The sequence below is a fragment of the Leptodactylus fuscus genome, chromosome 2 (genome assembly GCF_031893055.1).
Source record: "Leptodactylus fuscus isolate aLepFus1 chromosome 2, aLepFus1.hap2, whole genome shotgun sequence".
NCBI lineage: Eukaryota > Metazoa > Chordata > Amphibia > Anura > Leptodactylidae > Leptodactylus > Leptodactylus fuscus.
The window spans coordinates 93,342,849-93,362,503 of NC_134266.1; the positions used below are offsets into that span (position 1 = coordinate 93,342,849).

The 19,655-nt window shown below is 41.6% G+C and overlaps 1 protein-coding gene and 1 long non-coding RNA gene across 4 annotated transcripts in view; one reads left to right on the forward strand and one right to left on the reverse strand.

The window, feature by feature from the left end:
- The window catches only part of LOC142194831 (uncharacterized), a 138,670-nt gene that overhangs the window by 100,725 nt on the left and 18,290 nt on the right, over positions 1-19,655 (reverse strand). The window lies entirely within an intron of this gene.
- LOC142194820 (speedy protein 1-A-like) overlaps positions 1-19,655 on the forward strand; it is an 80,263-nt gene that overhangs the window by 23,683 nt on the left and 36,925 nt on the right. Inside the window, exon 1 of one of the 2 annotated variants that reach the window (XM_075264197.1) lies at positions 9,956-10,032. The exons of the other annotated variant lie outside the window; for it this stretch is intronic. The gene's annotated coding sequence lies outside the window, so the exon portion shown is untranslated. Of the gene's footprint in view, positions 1-9,955; positions 10,033-19,655 lie in introns of those variants that run through there. 2 annotated transcript variants of the gene reach the window in all.

Genomic DNA, 19,655 nt, shown 5'->3' on the forward strand with positions numbered 1-19,655 from the left:
TATATATATATATATATATGGGTTCTAGATTTTAAGGGCACGTTGATCAAGTGGTTTTATACTGACTGCCAGATTGGAGTCGGGAAGGAATTTTTCCCCTGAAATGGGGCAATTGACATAAGCCTCATGGATTTTTTTTGTCTTCCTCTGGATCAACACTGTAGGGGACTGTGGGGTTATAGGTTGGATTTGATGGACTGATGTCTTCATCCAACCTCATCTACTACGTAACTGTAACTATGCTATACACAAGGCAATGATACAACACACAATGGGGGAGATTTATCATGCCTTGTTTTTTGGCATTCAAGCCACAAAGTGATAACAATTCTGTGTAAGGGGCCATTTTCTTATGGCCGACGGGCATGCGCAGTCAGCTTTGCCCTAGCCCAAGGCCTAGAAGTCTGAAGCCTGCGTTAGAAGAAGACGCGTGAAGAGGACGTTGCTGAAGAAGATGGAGACTGCACTGGAGAGTTCTCTCGCAGCATTGGAGACGTCCCGAGTGCTGTTTGAGCGCTGGGGCCCTCAAGAGAACTCATTTGCATACTGACAAAAAAATTTGATTTCAAGCGAACAGCGGCACGAAGAAGACAACAAAAGGTAGGAGAAGAATAGCCTTTCTCAAGGCTATTCCGACGTGTCAACAAGAAAAAATTGAGTTTGAATGATAGGATCCCTTTTAGTAGCAGTGGATCTAGATTAAGCGTCAGATACTCCTGGGGCCTAAGATTCAGCTGTAACTGCATATGGGCGAATGTCAATGTTTGGGGCAGTTATTGACGAGGCCAGACCAGGCACAAAATTTAGATATAAGGGATATAACCGGAGAGATGGAAGACTATGTCATCCAAATAGGTGACAACATGTCGTCTGCATAGAGGAACACCAGCCTGCAAAGCCTCACGCACTCATGAAACAAACATACGAAGGCCAAGAACTTTGGCCTGAACCCCACTGTCCACAGGATGGCCCATAGATAGGTCCACTCAATGCCTGTCAAAGATAGAGCATTGAAGCCATGCAAACCTATTCACACAAGTCTCAAGAAGTAGAAAAAGGATGGGAGCTATGTACAAGAATTCTCATACCTCCTGGCATGTGAAGAATACACTGAATGGTAGGAATGGCCAATCCATGCTAGCTGCACAGTCTGGATCCTGTGGTTAGTCTGATGCATCTCAAACAGATTATTGCAGGCTGATACTGTTGCAGCCACAAGGACACTTCACATCTCTTGATGGTGTCCCCCAGACCCCCAACGCTTCATGCTATAACATTCATAGACTGTGCTGTTGCACACAAAATAATATTTAGTGTCTACAACATTCTAGGCCCTCGGACCCCAGAGTAAAATAACCAGAACTAAGCTGTTGAATATCTAAATGCACAGTAGGTCACAAAATATTTAAAAAAAAAGAACACAAAGAAAAGAACAGGTCACATCTCTCCAAGGTTGAGAGGACCATAGCAAATATATTCTCATATCACATGCAGAGCAAAAATTCAGAAACTGTACAACAGGGGGCATAATCGTCCCTCAGTGAAATCTTAAATGGTATAACCAGCATCTAGATATTTAAGAGCTGCAACTTCCGCTGGTAAAATATAGCTGTTGCTTGTGATTTCTGAACCCTGATGTTCAATTGATCAATGGGCTGGCATTAATCTAAAAAAATATGTTATCTACCTATGATTACTCCTCTGTTCATATGAAGTACCTGTATTAGCATTCAGATCAAACCAAATTTGAATACCAAACATTATTTCATGACAAAGACATGCACCAATCATCATCTGACCAATAGCATTCCTATATTTAAGAGGATAGTGTGGTCTCAACAAATTAGCCCTATCTATAGGTTTGGGGAAAACTGCTGTGTAGTGGGGATTCAATTGCAGGAACCCCACTGATCATGAAAACTTGAGAGTTTTGCACCCCATTTTGAATGTAGTGGTAGTTCAGAAATGCCTACTGCTACTCCTTTTAAAGAGGACCTTTCATCAGATTGGGCACAGGCAGTTCTATATACTGCTGGAAAGCTGACAGTGCACCGAATTCAGCACACTGTCGGCTTTCCCGATCTGTGCCCCGGGTAAAGGGCGTCCCTGGCTAACTGTCAGAATCGCCCGTCTGACTGTAAAGCGCTACAGTACCGGGACCGATAGCGCTTTACAGCGCTGCATAGAAAGAATTGATTTGGTTTAAGTGAGAGGCTGAGAGACCAGATTATGGGGATAACGTCTATCCTTAGGGAGAGACCACCTTCTCAGGTGTGTGGAGACTTATACAGCCATAGTTGCTCCACTGCAAGGGAACATGGGAAGAATATGCAAATCTGTCTCCCAAGATGTAAACGGGCATGTTGTTCAGGGTGCTTGCTATAGAGGGCAGCATAACAGAGGCACTGTCTCCCTGTTTACATCTTGGGAGACAGATTTGCATATTCTTCCCATGTTCCTTTGCAGTGGAGCAACTATGGCTGTATAATTCTCCACACACCTGAGAAGGTGGTCTCTCCCTAAGGATAGACGTTATCCCCATAATCTGGTCTCTCAGCCTCTCACTTAAACCAAATCAGTTCTCTCTAGGCTACGCTGATGAAGTCCAAAGAGACAGAAACGGTGCCGTCCGTAGCTGAGAAATTGATTTGGTTATAACCTCGCATTATGCAGTGAAGACTTCTGGGAAGTCGGGCATGTTGTTCAGGGTGCTTGCTATAGAGGGCAGCATAACAGAGGCACTGTCTCCCTGTTTACATCTTGGGAGACAGATTTGCATATTCTTCCCATAATCTCATGCTGTGAATGTGCAGTGCTCTACTATATCCCTGTGAGATGCTAGGGTAGTTAACAGATCTGAAGGCATAAGTGGAATGAAGGCATGAACTCTGCACATCTTCATTTCCGTTTTTAGTTAGTGTACGTTACAGGCACCACTTGGGTCAAAACTCTAATCTGCAATCATTCAATTTTATGCAAGTGACATATTCCCTATTGGAAGGATCTATGTCAAATAGGTGAAGGTCCGACAATTGACATCCCCACCAATCAGCTGTTCTTGTATATAACAAGGCCAATGTTAGAGGACATGAAAGGTTTTCTTTAAATTTCAATAGTGCCCATGTGTAAATTGAGGAATGATAGTTTCAGGTGTGTACATTTTTGGGGATATAACATGAATTTTATTTTAATTTAGAGGTCAAATTTTATTTTTGTAAGTCAAAAGTGGAAAAATTGGCCAGAAATCCCTGGCAGCAAAAACATTAAATTATAAAGGAATTCACCCCCAAGACACCAAGGATTACTATAGATATATATGTCCCATTTGGTCACATTCCGTGCTATGGTCCACAGAAGTCCTGAGCCGCACATGAAGCTGCTGTTTGGCCTTCGCAGTTGCTGGAGGGGGACCAGTAATGTCACTCACTTACATCACCAGTCCCTCTCCAGCGACTGCTGAGACAGAGCTTTGGACACAAGGCTACTGGGGAACAAATAGACACCAGAACAGGTGGATTTTTTCTTTTTTAGGTTACAATGGCAATGCTTGAAAATCACATACTACTGTATGTAAATAAATGTTTACTAAGGTGTAGTAAAATGAAGTATTTTTCAGCTACTTTGGCAAAAATAAAAGTATATAGCAATTACTAAATATAATATTTTGTCCCTTTTTTCTATGCCCTACACAAATGTAACAAATATTAATAATCTTTTTTTTTTCAATCAAAAGATATATCATGTATGTTTTTATTCATTTTGGGAAACTGCCCCTCTAAAGTTAATCCAGCACAAACAGAAAAAGCTGAGAATATGTATGTCTTGCATGCTTCAAACATACAAGATGGAAAATGGATTTTATAAAGCAAACAAAAGGAGGCTTTTGGAAATATGTAAATGCATGGAAACAAAATGTGTTCCATGAAGAAACCTGTTCAAAAGTACATCTTATGTAGATGCATAAACATTACTGCCACACTTATTATCGCTCACTAAAATGTGATGCAGGCCGTCTCTACCACTAAAAGTTTAGAATACTTTGATACAGTAAATGCACACCATTATGTGACAAAAAGAAGACAATATACAATACAGCCCCATCTTATACTGTGGAATAATAACAGCAGGCAATACTGGAATTAATCACGCTCAATGTTTGTGTAAATCCATGTTTTTTTTCTGAAATGTGGTCTGGGCTTAGCTGTAGGAGTCTTGAGGAATTCCTCTTACGGTGTTAAATTTTCTTTACTGGTTCACATCTATCACCGTTCTTGTAACCCCTTCCCACCACAGGCAATTTTTGTTTGATTTGTTTGATTCCAAACTCCATAACTTTTTTATTTTTTCATTCACAGAGCCATGAGGGCTTAAAGTTTGTAGGACAAATTGTTCTTCATAATGGTACCATGTATTATTCAATTTATTATGTACTGGAAAGCTGGAGAAAAATTCAAAATAGGAATTGGAGAAAAAGTATATTTGTGCAATTTTTATTTTTTTTTTTACAGCGTACGAGTATGATTCTAGGGATTACAAGGATAAATATTTATTTGCTTTTAAACTACTAAACAAAAATCCAAAACTGTGTAAATTTATTTTTCTTAATGTCACTATATTCTGGGCATTTTTTTTTTTTTTTTTGTGGGACCAGATGTACTTTTTAGCTATATTATTTTAGGGAATGTCAATTACTTTGATCACTTTTTGATCCACATACAAAACTGAAAAATAATGGCGATTTGGCACCTTTAATTTTTCTTCCCACAACATTGTTCAGTGTACATGAAAAATACTTTTTTATAAGCTTATAGACTGGGCGTTTTTGGACAGAGAGATACCTATTGTGTATGTGCTTCACAGTAATTTTCTACTTTCATATGTATTCTAGGGAAAGGGGGGGGGTGATTTGAATTTTTAATACTTTTTTTCTGATCAGTAACGCAATGCATTACAATGCTAATGCATTTCAAAAGACAAATTAATGTCAGACAAGCATGAGGGCCTTCAATTGGCTCCCAGCTGTCAGGGTAAGAGATCGCCAGTCGTGGATGTCACTCCAGTGATCCACTGGTATTAGCACTGGGTATCTGTAGTATAATAAGGGGGTAGCCATATTTAAATACCTGACACCAATATTATCAATAGTACCACCATATAATGAAAATGTAGTGGTCAGATACCAGGTTTATACAGGCATGGACAGGAAACGTTAAAGTCGCAGGCAGAATACCTTGGAATTTGAGCAGCTACTTGAGGATTTGCCAGCTTTTTGTTTTTAGAAAATACTTGTAGTCAAAATCACATAACGCTGAAACCACTTTCTTAGGAACTCAGCATTGAAACCAAGTAATAATAAAGTGTTACCATTCCCTTTTTGAAAAAGTTTTACCCCTACACAGCACTATTTGGCTTTTTGAGCACAGACTAAACCATTTGATTTTTGCATGCCATACCACATGGATAGTCTCTGGCACCCCATTTTGAAAATTATACCCCTAAGGAGTTTATAATGACCATGTTTACCCCATGAGTGTTGCGTTCATTTATACTGCAGGAATGAATGCATAGTGGACGGTGGAAATTGCAATTTTAGTTTCAAAAGTATTTATTGAATTATAGAAACAAGACATCATCAAGGCAACATAAGAGTATGTAAAATATTCCTAAGAGTAAAGGATGTATACATAACATAATACAAATATACAATAACTAATCCAAATATAATAATGAAAAACTCAGCTTCTTTGGAAACAATATGAATTTTCACATTTCACATTTTCACATATGTAATTGCAGAAGGCTTAAAGGGGTTGGCCACTTTCAAACCAATATTCGGAGACAATGTTTGTATATTTAAAAAGTTGTACAATATTCCAATATACTTTTTGTATCAACTCTTCACGGTTTTCTAGATTTCTGCTTGCTGCCATTCTTTCTGCTTATTGCCAGTGGATACATATCAGGCCAAGTCACGTGATTTACAGTCCATGGTCATGTGATATGTAGTCCAGGCTCATGTGATGTATGGTCTATGTACGGTGATGAACGCACAGTTGCAATACTCATTATATACACAGCTCAGTAATCAGACACCTGCCTGGTAATAAGCAGTGTCCTTGTATGTATAGCACATGGCCATGGACTGCACTGAAAGTAAGCAGCATACATGACAGCAAGCAGAGATCTAGAAAACCGTGAGAAATTGATACAAAAGTATAATGGAAAATTGTAGTACTTTTTAATTACACAAATAATAGTCGTCTCTCAATATTGGTTTGAAAATAGCCAAGCCTTTTAAGGCCAAATAGGAAAAAACTGGTTTGGTTAGTGGGAATGACTGCCCCAAGATTCATTGCACTATTCTATTGATGTCCAGAAGGGCAACTGTACCAGATATGAAAGGTATTGCCTAAAACGGTACAGCCCCAAATCAGGTGGCTGAGACCACAGGGTAAAAACTGTAAAGTCTAGAGGGAACCAAATAAGGTCTGTGAAGGATTTTTAAGGGGGGCTCCATAAGAGTGACTTGCTAACTGTCTTTGCTATTGAACATACAACAATGGGGCCAATTGGCCCGGAGTTATGGTAGTTTCTAAGTCCTGTTCCCATGTCATATAGTTCAGTCTGAGTTCAGAGAGCAGGGTGTCCAGCACACTGTATATAAAGGAAAAGGAACTTCTATCAGTCGCCTTACAGAGGCACATTCTTTGAAAACCAGCGGGAGTAATCACAGAGTTATGTGTGGCAAGTCAGCGCAAGAAGTGGTAGACTTGAGTAGTCCTAAAGGCCTCTGAGGGCGGCAAAGAGCAAGTGTGACTGAAGTAGTCCTTAGTCGGGACTTGTCAGTCACGGAGGAAGTCATTGAAAATAATGAACATAGCATGCCTCCACCAAGTGAACACTTGGGCGGGGAACAGCCAGGAGGGAAGCGAGGATTATTAAGCAGAAAGAAGTGTGCTGGAATCGTGCTGTGAAAAAATGTCCAAAAATAATCCATTCCAGTGTTCAATATCTTGAGCCCAGCTTGTGTCAGCAGAGACACACATTCCAAAGGCTGTTGTACCAGGGATAACCTGCTTTACAGTTTTCGGAGTTTCCGTTTCTATTGACAGAAGTTGAGCACAACATAATCGCACCCTGAAATAGTGTATTTCTGGAAAAATTGCATATTTTTTTTCACCATCTGCTATGTATTCTATTTCTATTTGTATTTGTATTCTATTTCTGGAAAATTAATGAAAATGAATGTAATGCTCAAGGGGTAATGGTCACTACGTCCATTAATATTTTCCAAAATGGGGTCAATTGTTTGGGGATTCCACTTCAGGAGCACTGCAAAAACAGCATGCTATGCACCCAAAGCAGCAGTTTACTCACACATATACAACTTTGTTGTGCCCAGAATAACAAGCTTAAAGTTTTAGAAGTGTGTATCCCTGATTACACAAAGTAGGCTCTAGGTATTTCTTTGAAAATGTCAATTTTCACTTTGCACATTGATTTTGGGAAAGCAATTCTGGGGTCAAAATGATCACTATATGAGAAACTCCTGGAAGGGTATAGTTTCTAAAATGAGGTCATATCTCTAAATTTTACCTCTATAAGCTGGGCATGACTTATCAAGCACTAAAATAGCATATACCTGAAAAAAATTTCAATATTAATTTTGCAACATCCTCTGCATTGGCACCTCCAAAAGGCTAATGAGGCTTTTCCCCTTCTGAGCTTTGGCCCAAACAGAAGTTTTCATATGCATATGAATTAATTAATTAATGTATTCAGGAAAAACTGCATCACAAATTGTGGGGAGCACTTTCTCATATTAATACGCAAAGTAAAAAGAGGCTTTTTTTTTTTTTTTTTTTTTTTGCAAAAAAGTAATTTTCATTTATACGGCCCAATGTTAAAATCTATGAAAAAACCTGTAGAAACAAAATGATTGCTAAAGCCCTTGAGGGTGGTAGTTTCTAAAACAGGGTAAATGTTTGGGGTCAACATTATCCTTCTAAGCCCTGCCAAGTGTCCTCCGCTGTCAGAAGGGCAGGCCTTACAGCTTAACGTCATCACAGGACTGTGAGGAATGCCCGACTGACAGTACTCTTCCTTACCATTGTGCTGTCGGGGGAAGAGGTATAGTCTTGCACCGATATTTCTAGAACCAGGGTGCATATCAGAAAGCTTAACTGTGTGCTGAACTCAGCTTTCTAGTGGTGTATAATACCGCCGATGCAACAGGCCCCCCCTTAAAGCGTTGAAAAGTTATTACAACATAAATTGACATGCAGATTTGAAAAATGGAGCTATGTTCATAAAAGAGTTGTACCATGACTGACACTTATTTATAGGGGATAGGTGTCCCAGCGACCACAAGAAAATCTACTTCCTCCTTGTGATTGAAGAGCCAGTGCATTAGCATGACTGGCATTCCATTCTCTGTTATAGGGCTTCAGGGACTGCAATTGCCGGCAGCCCCATAGCACTGAAACGAACATCAGATTCATAAGTGTACTGGCGCTTTATTCACTTTAAAGAAGACCTTTCCTGTCCTCATAAAAGTGCAGTTTTATATACCGCTAGAAATCAAACAGTGCACTGAACTCAGCACACTGTCTCGTTTCCCAGTATGTGTCCTAGTGGTGTAGATATTGATGCCGTTAGTTTCGGCCTGATATCTCCCCACTGTCAGAATAGCATTCCTCATAACTCAGCGTCATCGCTGGGTTGCAAGGAATGCCCCCCTGTACTGTCATAGAAGCAGTGCCACACCTCCCATGAGGCGACCTGAAGCGAGCGCTTCAGGCGGCACTGTGCCAGGGCCTCAGGGAGGGCGGCATTTTTGCTAACCTAAGCCAGTCCAGGACAAGCTGTCCTGGACTGGCTTAGCACGGAGCGGTGGTTTGGGGAGGCCACTGGAGCAGCGCTGCTCCAGCAGCCTCCCTGCACGCTCAGGCAGAGCGCAGGCTGTCTCTGGGCCTGCTCTCTGCCGGCGAACGGCACTAAGCCCCGCCCCCTCCGCTAAGCCACGCCCCGGCAAGGGGGGGACGGCTTTCTGCACTTCGCCTCGGGCGGCGAAAGGGGCAGGTTCACCCCTGCATAGAAGGCGTTTTTAACCGCCCAGAGGACTTTTGTTACATTGTTCTCCTGTTTGCTGGATATCCCAACGATCAGACTCCCACTGATGTGACAATTTATCTTCTATCCTGTGGATGGGATATAGGTATCTGTAATGGCACAACCCTTTAAAGTGATTTTCTGGTTCATGTCCATAAGGGGTTTCTGTCCTGTAGGGTAGATTCTTAGTCCAGGACATTTGTTGAACAGTCATCAGTTACAGAATAGATATTATCATCAGGAAACTAAATTTTTAAAATAAAATTTTTAAAAACTTGTTTTTTGTTTTCAGAATCATTTTGCTTTAAAGAGGAATACAACTGGCAAGCAGGAATCTGTTAGTACACAATGACACCTGGGAAGATTGTTCTTGTGACGTGAGCAATGTGTGAAGATTCTGGCTGTATGCGTAAAGTCCACTAATCTTCTTACAGATTACAGTTCCTAATATAAACCTTCATTCAGATGAGAAAAACTGGGTCAGAGCAACAAAAGAGCAGGCACGGATTGTACCAGTTTTTCAGTCCTCAGGTTCTGTTTGTTTAAACTAATTTTTGCCTCCCATTATAAAAAGAAAATAGACTTAGTATCTTAATGTGAAATAAACAAAAAACTAATCGACCATTAAAAAAATTAAAAAAGTGACAAACTACAGGCTTATTTGTGAATACATTTTGGTAACATATTAATAGTTATACCTTTTTTTTTTTTTTTTTAAAGCGACTGGCACAGACCAGAGGCATCGCTGTAGCGTCTAGACCAGACCTGGGCAAAGTCCGGCCCGCGGGCCATATCCGGCCCTCTGACTGATTCAGTCCGGCCCGCACAGCTTTGACTAGGGAGGCGTGTCTAGGGGGCGTGTCTTAGTGCCGGCCGAAGATGGAGATGTGGAGCCTGTCATAAAATACTGAGAGATGTAAGGTGAGCTGCAGGGGGGAGAGAGAGTGTGTGTGTGTGTCTATATGTGTGCCTGTCTATATGTGTCTATATGTGTGCCTGTCTATATGTGTCTGTATGTGTGTGCCTGTCTATATGTGTCTGTATGTGTGTGCCTGTCTATATGTGTGTGTCTATATGTGTGCCTGTCTATATGTGTCTATATGTGTGCCTGTCTATATGTGTCTGTATGTGTGTGCCTGTCTATATGTGTCTGTATGTGTGTGTGTCTATATGTGTGCCTGTCTATATGTGTGTCTGTATGTGTGCCTGTCTATGTGTGTCTGTCTATATGTGTCTGTATGTGTGTGTGTCTATATGTGTGCCAGTCTATATGTGTGCCTGTCTATATGTGTCTGTATGTGTGTGTGTCTATATGTGTGCCTGTCTATATGTGTCTGTATGTGTGTGTGTCTATATGTGTGCCTGTCTATATGAGTGTCTGTCTATGTGTCTGTCCATATATGTGTGTGTGTGTGTATATGTGTCTGTCTATCTGTATGTGTGTGTCTTAGCAACCTAGGGGCAGAGATGGAAGGGGAATGTTATACTAGGGCAGAGATGGCAGATGGAGGGGGGGGGACATGAAATGGGGAAAATAAAGGGGGATATGAAACTGAGGGTAAAATGGAGGGGGGGACATGAAACTGGGGGTAGATGAAGAGGGCACTTAGACTGGGGGGACATTAAACCGTGGAGGAAGCTGGAGGGGGACCTGTCTGCCTCTAGTTGCCCCTAGTTTAATGTCACCCTCCAGCTACCCCTACGGTTTAATGTCTGCTTCCAGCTTCCCGATTTTAATGTCCCCCTCTAGTTGCCCCCAGTTTCATGTCCCGCTCCAGCTGTCAATTTATTGCCCCTCTCCAACTACCCCCACTGTTTAATGTCCCCCTCCAGCTGCTCCAGTTTCATGTCCCCTCTAGTTTCCCCTAGTTTATACTGGGGCACCAGGAGAGGGACTTAATACTGTGGGGCAGTTGGAAGGGAACATTACAATGTGGGGACATATAATGTACGGGTGACTGTAGGAGGATTATACTGTGTGGGGGCACATGGAAAGATGATTGGGAATGGGCGGAGTCAATGTAGAAGTGGGTGGAGCTAAATTTGCCATGGCGCGGCCCTCTAGCATAGTTTCAATTTCTTATACGGCCCCATGGGAAAATTAATTGCCCACCCCTGGTCTAGACTGATAGATGAGCCTGGCCGCTGCATTAAGAATAGATTGTAGAGGGGAGAGTTTAGTGAGGGGAAGACCGATTAGTAAGGAGTTACAGTAGTCAATGCGAGAATGAATCAGAGAGACAATAAGTGTCTTTAATGTATCTCTGGTAAGGAAAGGGCGTATTGCGGAGATGTTTTTGAGGTGGTGACACGAGCGTGCGAGTGATTCAATATGGGGGATAAAGGAAAGGTCTGAGTCAAATATAACCCCGAGGCAGCAGACATGCTGCCTAGGAGTTATAGTAAAGCCTGAGACTGTAATGGATATATCAGGGATAGATCTGTTAGATGGTGGAAACAGTACTAGTTCAGACTTAGAGTGATTTAGTTTCAGACAGAGCAAAGACAAGATATTTGAGACAGCAGAAAGACAGCTGCTGGTATTCTGTATGAGTGCAGGGGTGATGCCACGGGAAGATGTGTATAAAGATGTGACCGGAAGCAAAATCTGGTGATGGTTTGTCCAATAGGCAATAGGTGTAGAGAGAAAAGAGCAGGGGGCCTAGGACCAAGCCCTCAGGAACCCCAACAGCAAGGGAAAGAGGGGAAGAAACAGAGCCCGCAAATCATACACTGAAAGTGCGGTCTGAGAGATAAGAGGAGAACCAGGAGAGCACAGTGTCCATGAGGCTGAATATATTTTCCAGAAATTACTGCATAACAGAGGTTTAAAAGTAAATCTGTAAGCTGTACGGAGTACATCACAGTATAATGGAGGCGATATACCATAGTAATAGTAAATAAATTATAAAATTAGGCTAAGTTCACACGTGAATATGCATGTGCATATTCCGTTGCGGCTGCTGCGACGGGATACTGGTGCAGTGCAGGGCATCCCATCACGGCTTTCTGCTCCGGATTAAGCCCAAATGAATGGGCCTAGTCCTGAGGGTGCTACCGCGAGGCGGACACTGCAGAATACGCCTGAAGAAAGGGCAGCTAGTTTCTTTTTTCCGCTAGAGGAAAAAAGAACGCTAGCGGTCTACATAGACCACCATTGTAAGGGAACGGATTATGACATGGGTTCCGCGCCAAAATCCACCCCCTCTTGCCCAGTGTTAATGGGGCCTAAATGTCAAACTTATAAATGGCGTCCTGCCTTATTTCCCTTTTGCAACACTCTACACTTTTTGGGGGTCTTCCCTTTCTTTTTCTCGTTTGTGGGACTTCACTTGGAAAGTGCCCTGGTACGATATGGGCACCTTCAGTTCCAGAAGTACTAGGCCCCTGCCCTTCCTGGTCCCCAAGTATCAAAGTCGTGATAACTGCCTTCAGAAACTGAATAAAAGCTCCTGTCCTGTGCAATTTGTGAAAATACGCAAGCATCATACATTGATGTCGGTATGATATGCACAGACAACTTTACCACATGCAGCCTGACCTGGGGCTGTGGTACTGGTATGGAATACATGGCCATCCCTCTTGTCCTTGTACTTGACCAACAGTATCTTCTCACTCACTACATAGCAGCCTGCTGTCACCCCTTTTGAGGGGTTGTGCAATCTGTCCCACAAGCTGGAGTTCCTCCTTAAGTGCCTCAGTTACAAATTTTGGTGTAGAAGTTATCAACATAGAGTTCATAACCATGGTCCAGCAGAGGGAGCAGCAAATCCCACACTTTTTTCCCACTAACTCCTAGGATTGAAGGGCTCGATTTTTGTGTCTCTACCTTCATAAATCCTAAACTTGTGGGTGTACCAAGAGGTACTCACACAATTTGCACACCGTGGGCATGCTGTATTCTTACTAGGCTGTTATTGGTGGATTTTTAGTTTATGAAGGGGTGGTATTTTGTTCAAGAAATTGCTGGAAATATAAATCTGTTTAGTCAACCATAATAGCTATAAGGTTATCAGAGAAAAAGACCTTGAAAAAGTCATTCTGGGAAGTCTTCAGTCTCAAATTGGAGTCCTGACCTATTCACAAAATCAGGACGCTGAGGCTCGTAATTTTCAGGAGGGTGGAATCCACACTAGGTAATGAATTTCAGGAGGTGCTTCAGCAATTGTTCAGCCGATCTGAACAGCACGCTCCCATAGAAATGAATGGAAGCACCTGTGACGCCGGCCGGCCACCGGCAAAGTCAGCGTCACAGGTGCGTCCATTAATTTCTATGGGAGTGTGCTGTTCGGATCAGCTGATCCGAACAGTGTTCGCTCATCTCTAATTATAAACTCCTTCAACCCTTGGTATCTCAGACTTGGCCCTCTCTTGGACCCACTCATACTCACATTCAGCATCTCCCACTCGCATACCACCTCCTTGCCACGCCCACTTTCTGTAGGTGTCCCCCAAGGCTCTGTCCTAGGACCCCTCCTGTTCTCCATCTACACCCTCGGCCAGCTCATAGAATCTCATGGTTTTCAATATCATTGCTATGCTGACGACACTCAAATATATCTCTCTGGACCAGACATTACCTCTCTGTTGGCCAGAGTTCCAGATTTTTTAGCAGCCGTAGCCTCCTTTCTGAAACTCAACATGGAGAAAACAGAGTTCATCACCTTCGCCCCACATCGTACGGCCCCTCTACTTGACCCATCTATCAAAGTTAATGGAACCACGGTTACCCCTGTCCCACGCGTCCTTTGCCTTGGGATAACCCTAGACTCTGACCTTTCCTTCAAGTCGCACGTTCAAACCCTCATCACCTCCTGCCGCCTTCAACTCAAGAACATCCATCAAATCTGCTCCTTCCTCACCCCCAGAAACTGCTAAGATGCTTTTTCATTGACAGCTCCCCTCTGCCAATCTCTTTCCTGGCTGCCCGTTGCCCAGTGAATAGAGTTCAAAATACTAACGCTAACATACAAAGCCATCCATAACCTGTCCCCTCAATATCTCTCTCACCTAATCTCCCGCTACCTGCCCACACGTAACCTCAGATTCTCCAAAGACCTCCTACTCTGCTCTGTTATCCGTTCTTCACACAACAGTCTCCAAGATTTCTCTTGTGCATCCCCATATTCTGGCACTCCTTACCAAGACTCATAAGACTGACCCCCACAATCACAGGCTTCAAGAAGGCCCTGAAGACTCACCTATTCAGGAAGGCCTACAACCTCCAATAACACTACTGTCAGCAGACCACCATTTGAACAGTCTCTACTAGAGATGACTGAACACTATTCGAAACAACAGTTTCGAATAGCACGCTCCCATAGAAATGAATGGACGTAGCCGACACGTGGGGGATTAAGCGGCCGGCAAAGTCTGCATGCCAGCCGCTTCCATTCATTTCTATGGGAGCGTGCTATACGAAACGTCTGTTTCGAATAGTGTTCGTTCATCTCTAGTCTCTACCCACACCTTTTGTCTCTATCCCTCTTCCCTCATAAAATGTAAGCCCTTCCGGGCAGAGCCCTCTATCCCACTGTACCAATCGGTCATTGTTAGTATTATATTTATTTAGTATATTTTGTGTACCGTATGTAAACCCTCAAATGTAAAGCAACATGGAGTTAGTGCTGCTATATAAATAAATTATAATGATCATTATACTAACAGCTGCTAACTAAGGTTGTTTAGTAAGGCTAGATTCACATCTGTGCTTGATGACCGTTCGGGAATTCCATCCCCCCCATTCCGCTTGAAAAATGTGGAGAAAACTCCAGCAAATAGGACTTCTCTCTGCATTTTTTGGGCGGAGACCCCATTCTAGTCTATGGGAGCCTGCGAGTTTCCACAGTTAACCGTATTTTAAGTGGATTAGGCTTCTGTTTTTTGGGTTCCCATCCAGACCCGAGGAAGAGAAACCCCAATGTAAGTGTGAACTTATCATAAGAGCTGAATAGGAATGGATTTTTTTTGTTGCCGTTTTGTTTTATTTTCTGTATCCAACATCAACAAAACCTGATCCAGGGTCAGTTTACAGCTTTTTGATCTGGTTTTGATTAAACAGGCATGTGTTCTTTGACACCGGCAAATGTAATCCAGAATATAATCTCACAATTTGGTGGAGGATGCTGGCTACACGCTAAAGAGTCTGGAAAAATGAATGATGTGGTAAAGGCCTTGGATCAATCAGCTGCAGCCTAGCAGGATGCAACCAGAGAACAAAAGCAGACGAATGCAAACCAATAAGATAAAAAAATTTTTTTTGAAAGTATGCGGTCAGCACAGCTGACCAAATTAATTGAAACCACAAACTTGAAATATGAATTCAATCAACCCATGTGAAGGTCTTAAAATTAGGTACATACACCTTCAGATGAACAACAGCACACAAATTTTGATAGCTTTATTACAAATTCTGTGTCATTTATTTAACAAAAACCAGTCTGAAATACAGAAGCAGTGTGCGAGTACAGCCTTTTCCCATGGAATTAAACAGGTAAATAGCAGCAATGCCCTTGATCACCTCTATAAAAGTAAAAGTTTTGGTGGTTTGCTTTTCTGGAGCATTCAGGTGTGTTAACACAATGCCAAAGAGAATAAACATCAGCAATAATCTTAAAGCAGCAATAGTTATTGACCATTTCAAAACAATTAAAATTTTTACACACTTTTTCCTCACAATCCCATAAGATGCCTGGCACTGAACTTCTCTTCTGTAATCAGATTTTTTTTTATGACCCATAAGAACTGGTCTGTGGATGCCACAATGTACACATGGTCGTCAAAAATTTGCCATTACAGGTAGACCTCTACTTACGATGTTGATCCGTTCTTACGCGGCGTCGTAAACCGAATTTCGATGCAAGTTGGAAACATACCATACGATGCCGCGTAGGAACGGATTAACTTGATTTAGTGTGCAGCGGCTCGGAACCGAGGAAGACTGTACCATATACAGTACAGTACAGTCTTCCTCGGTTCTGAGCCGCTGCACACTAAATCACATACTGTAGAGGGAGAGCTGGCAGCTTGCGTTTATGCGGGAGCTTACTTTTTCTCCTAGGAATGCATTGGCCAGTGTACAGCATTCGGCCAATCAACACTGGCCAGGAGGCTGAGTCTAATATCGGACCACAATGGAGACTGCTGTGGTCCGATCTTAGACTCTGCCTCCTCACAGACGAGCCTCCGGCAGAACCAGCGTTGATTGCCCGAATTCTGTACACTGGCCAATCAACGGTGGTCAATTCATTCCTATGAGAAAAAGTAAGCTCCCTTGTAACAGCAAGCTGCCAGCTCTCTTCCGACGAGCAAGGACGAGCCTGCTGCACAACCAGCGTTGATTTGCCGCAGGCTCGTCCTTGCTAGTCGGGAGTGCTGGCAGTTTTCTGTTACGAGGAAAGTTTACTTCTTAGCTCATCTCTAGTCGTAACCATGAAACGTTGTAACCAGAGACCGTCGTAACCCGAGGACTACCTGTATGTAATTACATTTGACCTCTTCCTAGGTTTTATGAGCTCTTGGGAAAGAGACCTATCCAAGTCATTCTTTCCTTGGGAATAGTAACACAAAGCAGAAACAACAGCAAAATCTTCTATTAATAATGTCCTTAGTGCAAGAAAATTACAAAGTATTCCTGTGATAGTAGAGCCAAGCACACTTGCTACACTGCATGTTCCCTACATCATCGCCAATGTGATCTCACAATTGCAGCAATATGGTAATGCACATGCATGTATGGTGGGACTGCTTGAAGGGTTGCCATTTTTAGCATAGGGTATATACCAAGCTTTTCTCAGTTATCCCTTTGAACCTTCACCTGATACCTATCCAACAATTACGGAATTAAAAAAAATTCCAGGAGTTCCTAATAGGCTCAGAGTTTCATCGGATTTCTATATTTTGGCAGTGAAAACTGCTATTAAAACTTGCTTGAAATAAGAAGTAGTTCCAATAGATCTATTAAAGGTTAAACTTAATTGAATTATGATTAACGAACATCTGCACTCTATGGGTGGAGACAAATATGATTTTTTCAAATCTGGCAGACCTGATTGGACTGAGATACTTTTCTCTACCTTTTTAGACATCTTTTCTATTGTCCCTCTGCATTGTTTTACTTCTTGCTCTTCTGTGTTTCTTTTGCCTTTTTTTTCACATTGTTTAATTTTCTTATTCGTCTCCTGATTTGCACGGATTTGTGATGTTGTATAGGATTTCTTTACCATAAAACCTTAATAAATATACTGTTAAAAAAACTATTTGAATACCCTTACTATTACCATCATTATACAGTGAAAAAGGTTATTCACAAGTGGAAAAAAATTCAAGATAGTTGACAGTCTTTCCAGGAGTGGACAACCTAACAACTTTACTCCAAGGTCAAATAGAGAAACTGCAAAAAAAAAAAAAAAAATCCTTGACCACAGACCTCAGTTAGCATGTTAAACATTCAAGTTCTTTACAAAATGACTTCACAACACATATGACTTGTTTATAAGCATTGGCAGGAGAAAATCTCTTCTCTCTACAGGTTCATTCATATATATCAGTTGTATTAGTATCAGCCCTGGTGGTGGAGGGTACTGGGTAACAATGGGGGGTTAGTGGTAACACTTCTACTGGGTTACTCTAAGCTTACTTCTTCCTAGTAATGCATTATGTCAGACAGCTGTCCAATACTAAGGATTTCATGATCAGCTAAGTTTTTTTTTTTTTTTTTTGCCAATTGTCGTAGTAGGATTTTGGTTCAATGTGTTAGCAATTCTGGTTGAATGGAGTGTGGCTCCTACTTAATGTAATGTCAATCTAGAAGCCAGCTTGCAGGATATAAATTAAGTTTCAGGTCATTATTCAAATTAATTAGCAAGTCTTTTTATGTGGCTGCCAACCCTAGACGTCATGACTTCCTTGTCAGTCTGGATACATGGCTGTCCAAAATTGTGCAAACAAAGTACATTGTAAAACTACGGCATAAAAAACATGTATGTCAGAATTCATGTTTTATAATCATCCCTGCACCAAAAGATGACCGAGGAACCCTAACCAAGTAGTGATCTCAAAAATCTGAAGGTTGAGCATATGAACCCCAAAGTATGTATCTGCGGAATGGGATATAAATTAATCTTCATGTTTATATGCTTCAACTTGTAAAAGCATAAAAGAGTGAGTGGTACTGCATTCTCTCTCTTTGGATTCATGTTTTCATAAAAGAGTTTGGCATCACTTTCCAGGCATATCATACCTACAACCCCAATGAAATTGGTATGTTGTGTAAAACATTAATAAAAACAGACTACCATGATTTGCAAATTCTTTTCAATCTATATTCAACTAGATACACTATAAATACAAGATATTTAATGTTCAAACATTATTTGTAAATATTCACTCATTTTGAATTTGATGCCTGCAACACGTTTCAAAAAAGCTGGGACAGATGCAACAAAAGATTGGGACAGGGGAATGTTTACCACCGTGTTACATCACCTTTCCTTTTAACAACACTCAATATGTGTTTTGGCACTGAGGACACTAATTCTTGAAGCTTTATAGGTGAAATTCTTTCCCATTTTTGCTTGATGTATAACCCGAGTTGGTCAACAGCCCGGGGTCTCAATAATCATATTACATGCTTCATGATGCGCAATACAATGTTCAATGGGAGACAGGTCTGGACTGCAGGCACACCAATCTAGTACCCGCACTCTTTTACTACGAAGCCACACTGTTGTAACACTTGCAGAATATTTCTTGGCATTATCTTGCTGAAATAAGCAGGGACGTCCCTGAAAAAGATGTTTGGATGGCAGCATATGCTGATCCAAAACCTGTATGTACCTTTCAGCAATAATGGTGCCTTCACAGATGTGCAAGTTACCCATGCCATGGGCACTAACACACCCCATACCATCAGAGATGCCTGCTTTTCAACTTTGCACTCATAACAATCTGAACAGTCCTTTTCCTCTTTGCCCCAGAGGACATGATGGCCATGATTTCCAAAAATAATTTGAAATGTGGATTCATCAGACCACAGGACACTTTTCCACTTTGTGTCAGTCCATCTCAGAGAAGCTGGCAGTGTTTCTTGGTGTTGATATATGGCTTTCATTTTGCATGGTAGTGTTTTAACTTGCACTTAGATGTAGAGATGAACTGTGTTCACTGAAAATGGTTTTCTGAGCAGAGCAAAGAGCAAAATTCAAGAGCCCATGTGGCAATATCCATTACAGAATGATGTTGATTTTTAATGCAATGTTGCCTAAGGGATCGAATGTGATGGGCATTCAATGTTGGTTTTCAACCTTGCTGCTTATTTGCAGAGATTTGTCAAGCTTCTCTGAATCTTTTGATGATATTATGGACTGTAGATTCTGAAATCCCTAAATTCCTTGCAATTGTACCTTGAAAAACATTGTTCTGAAATTGTTAGACTATATGCTCACGCAGTTGTTCACAAAGTGGTGAACCTCGCCCCATCCTTGCTTGTGATCGACAGTCTTTTGGGGATGCTTCTTTTATACGAAATCATGGCACTCATCTGT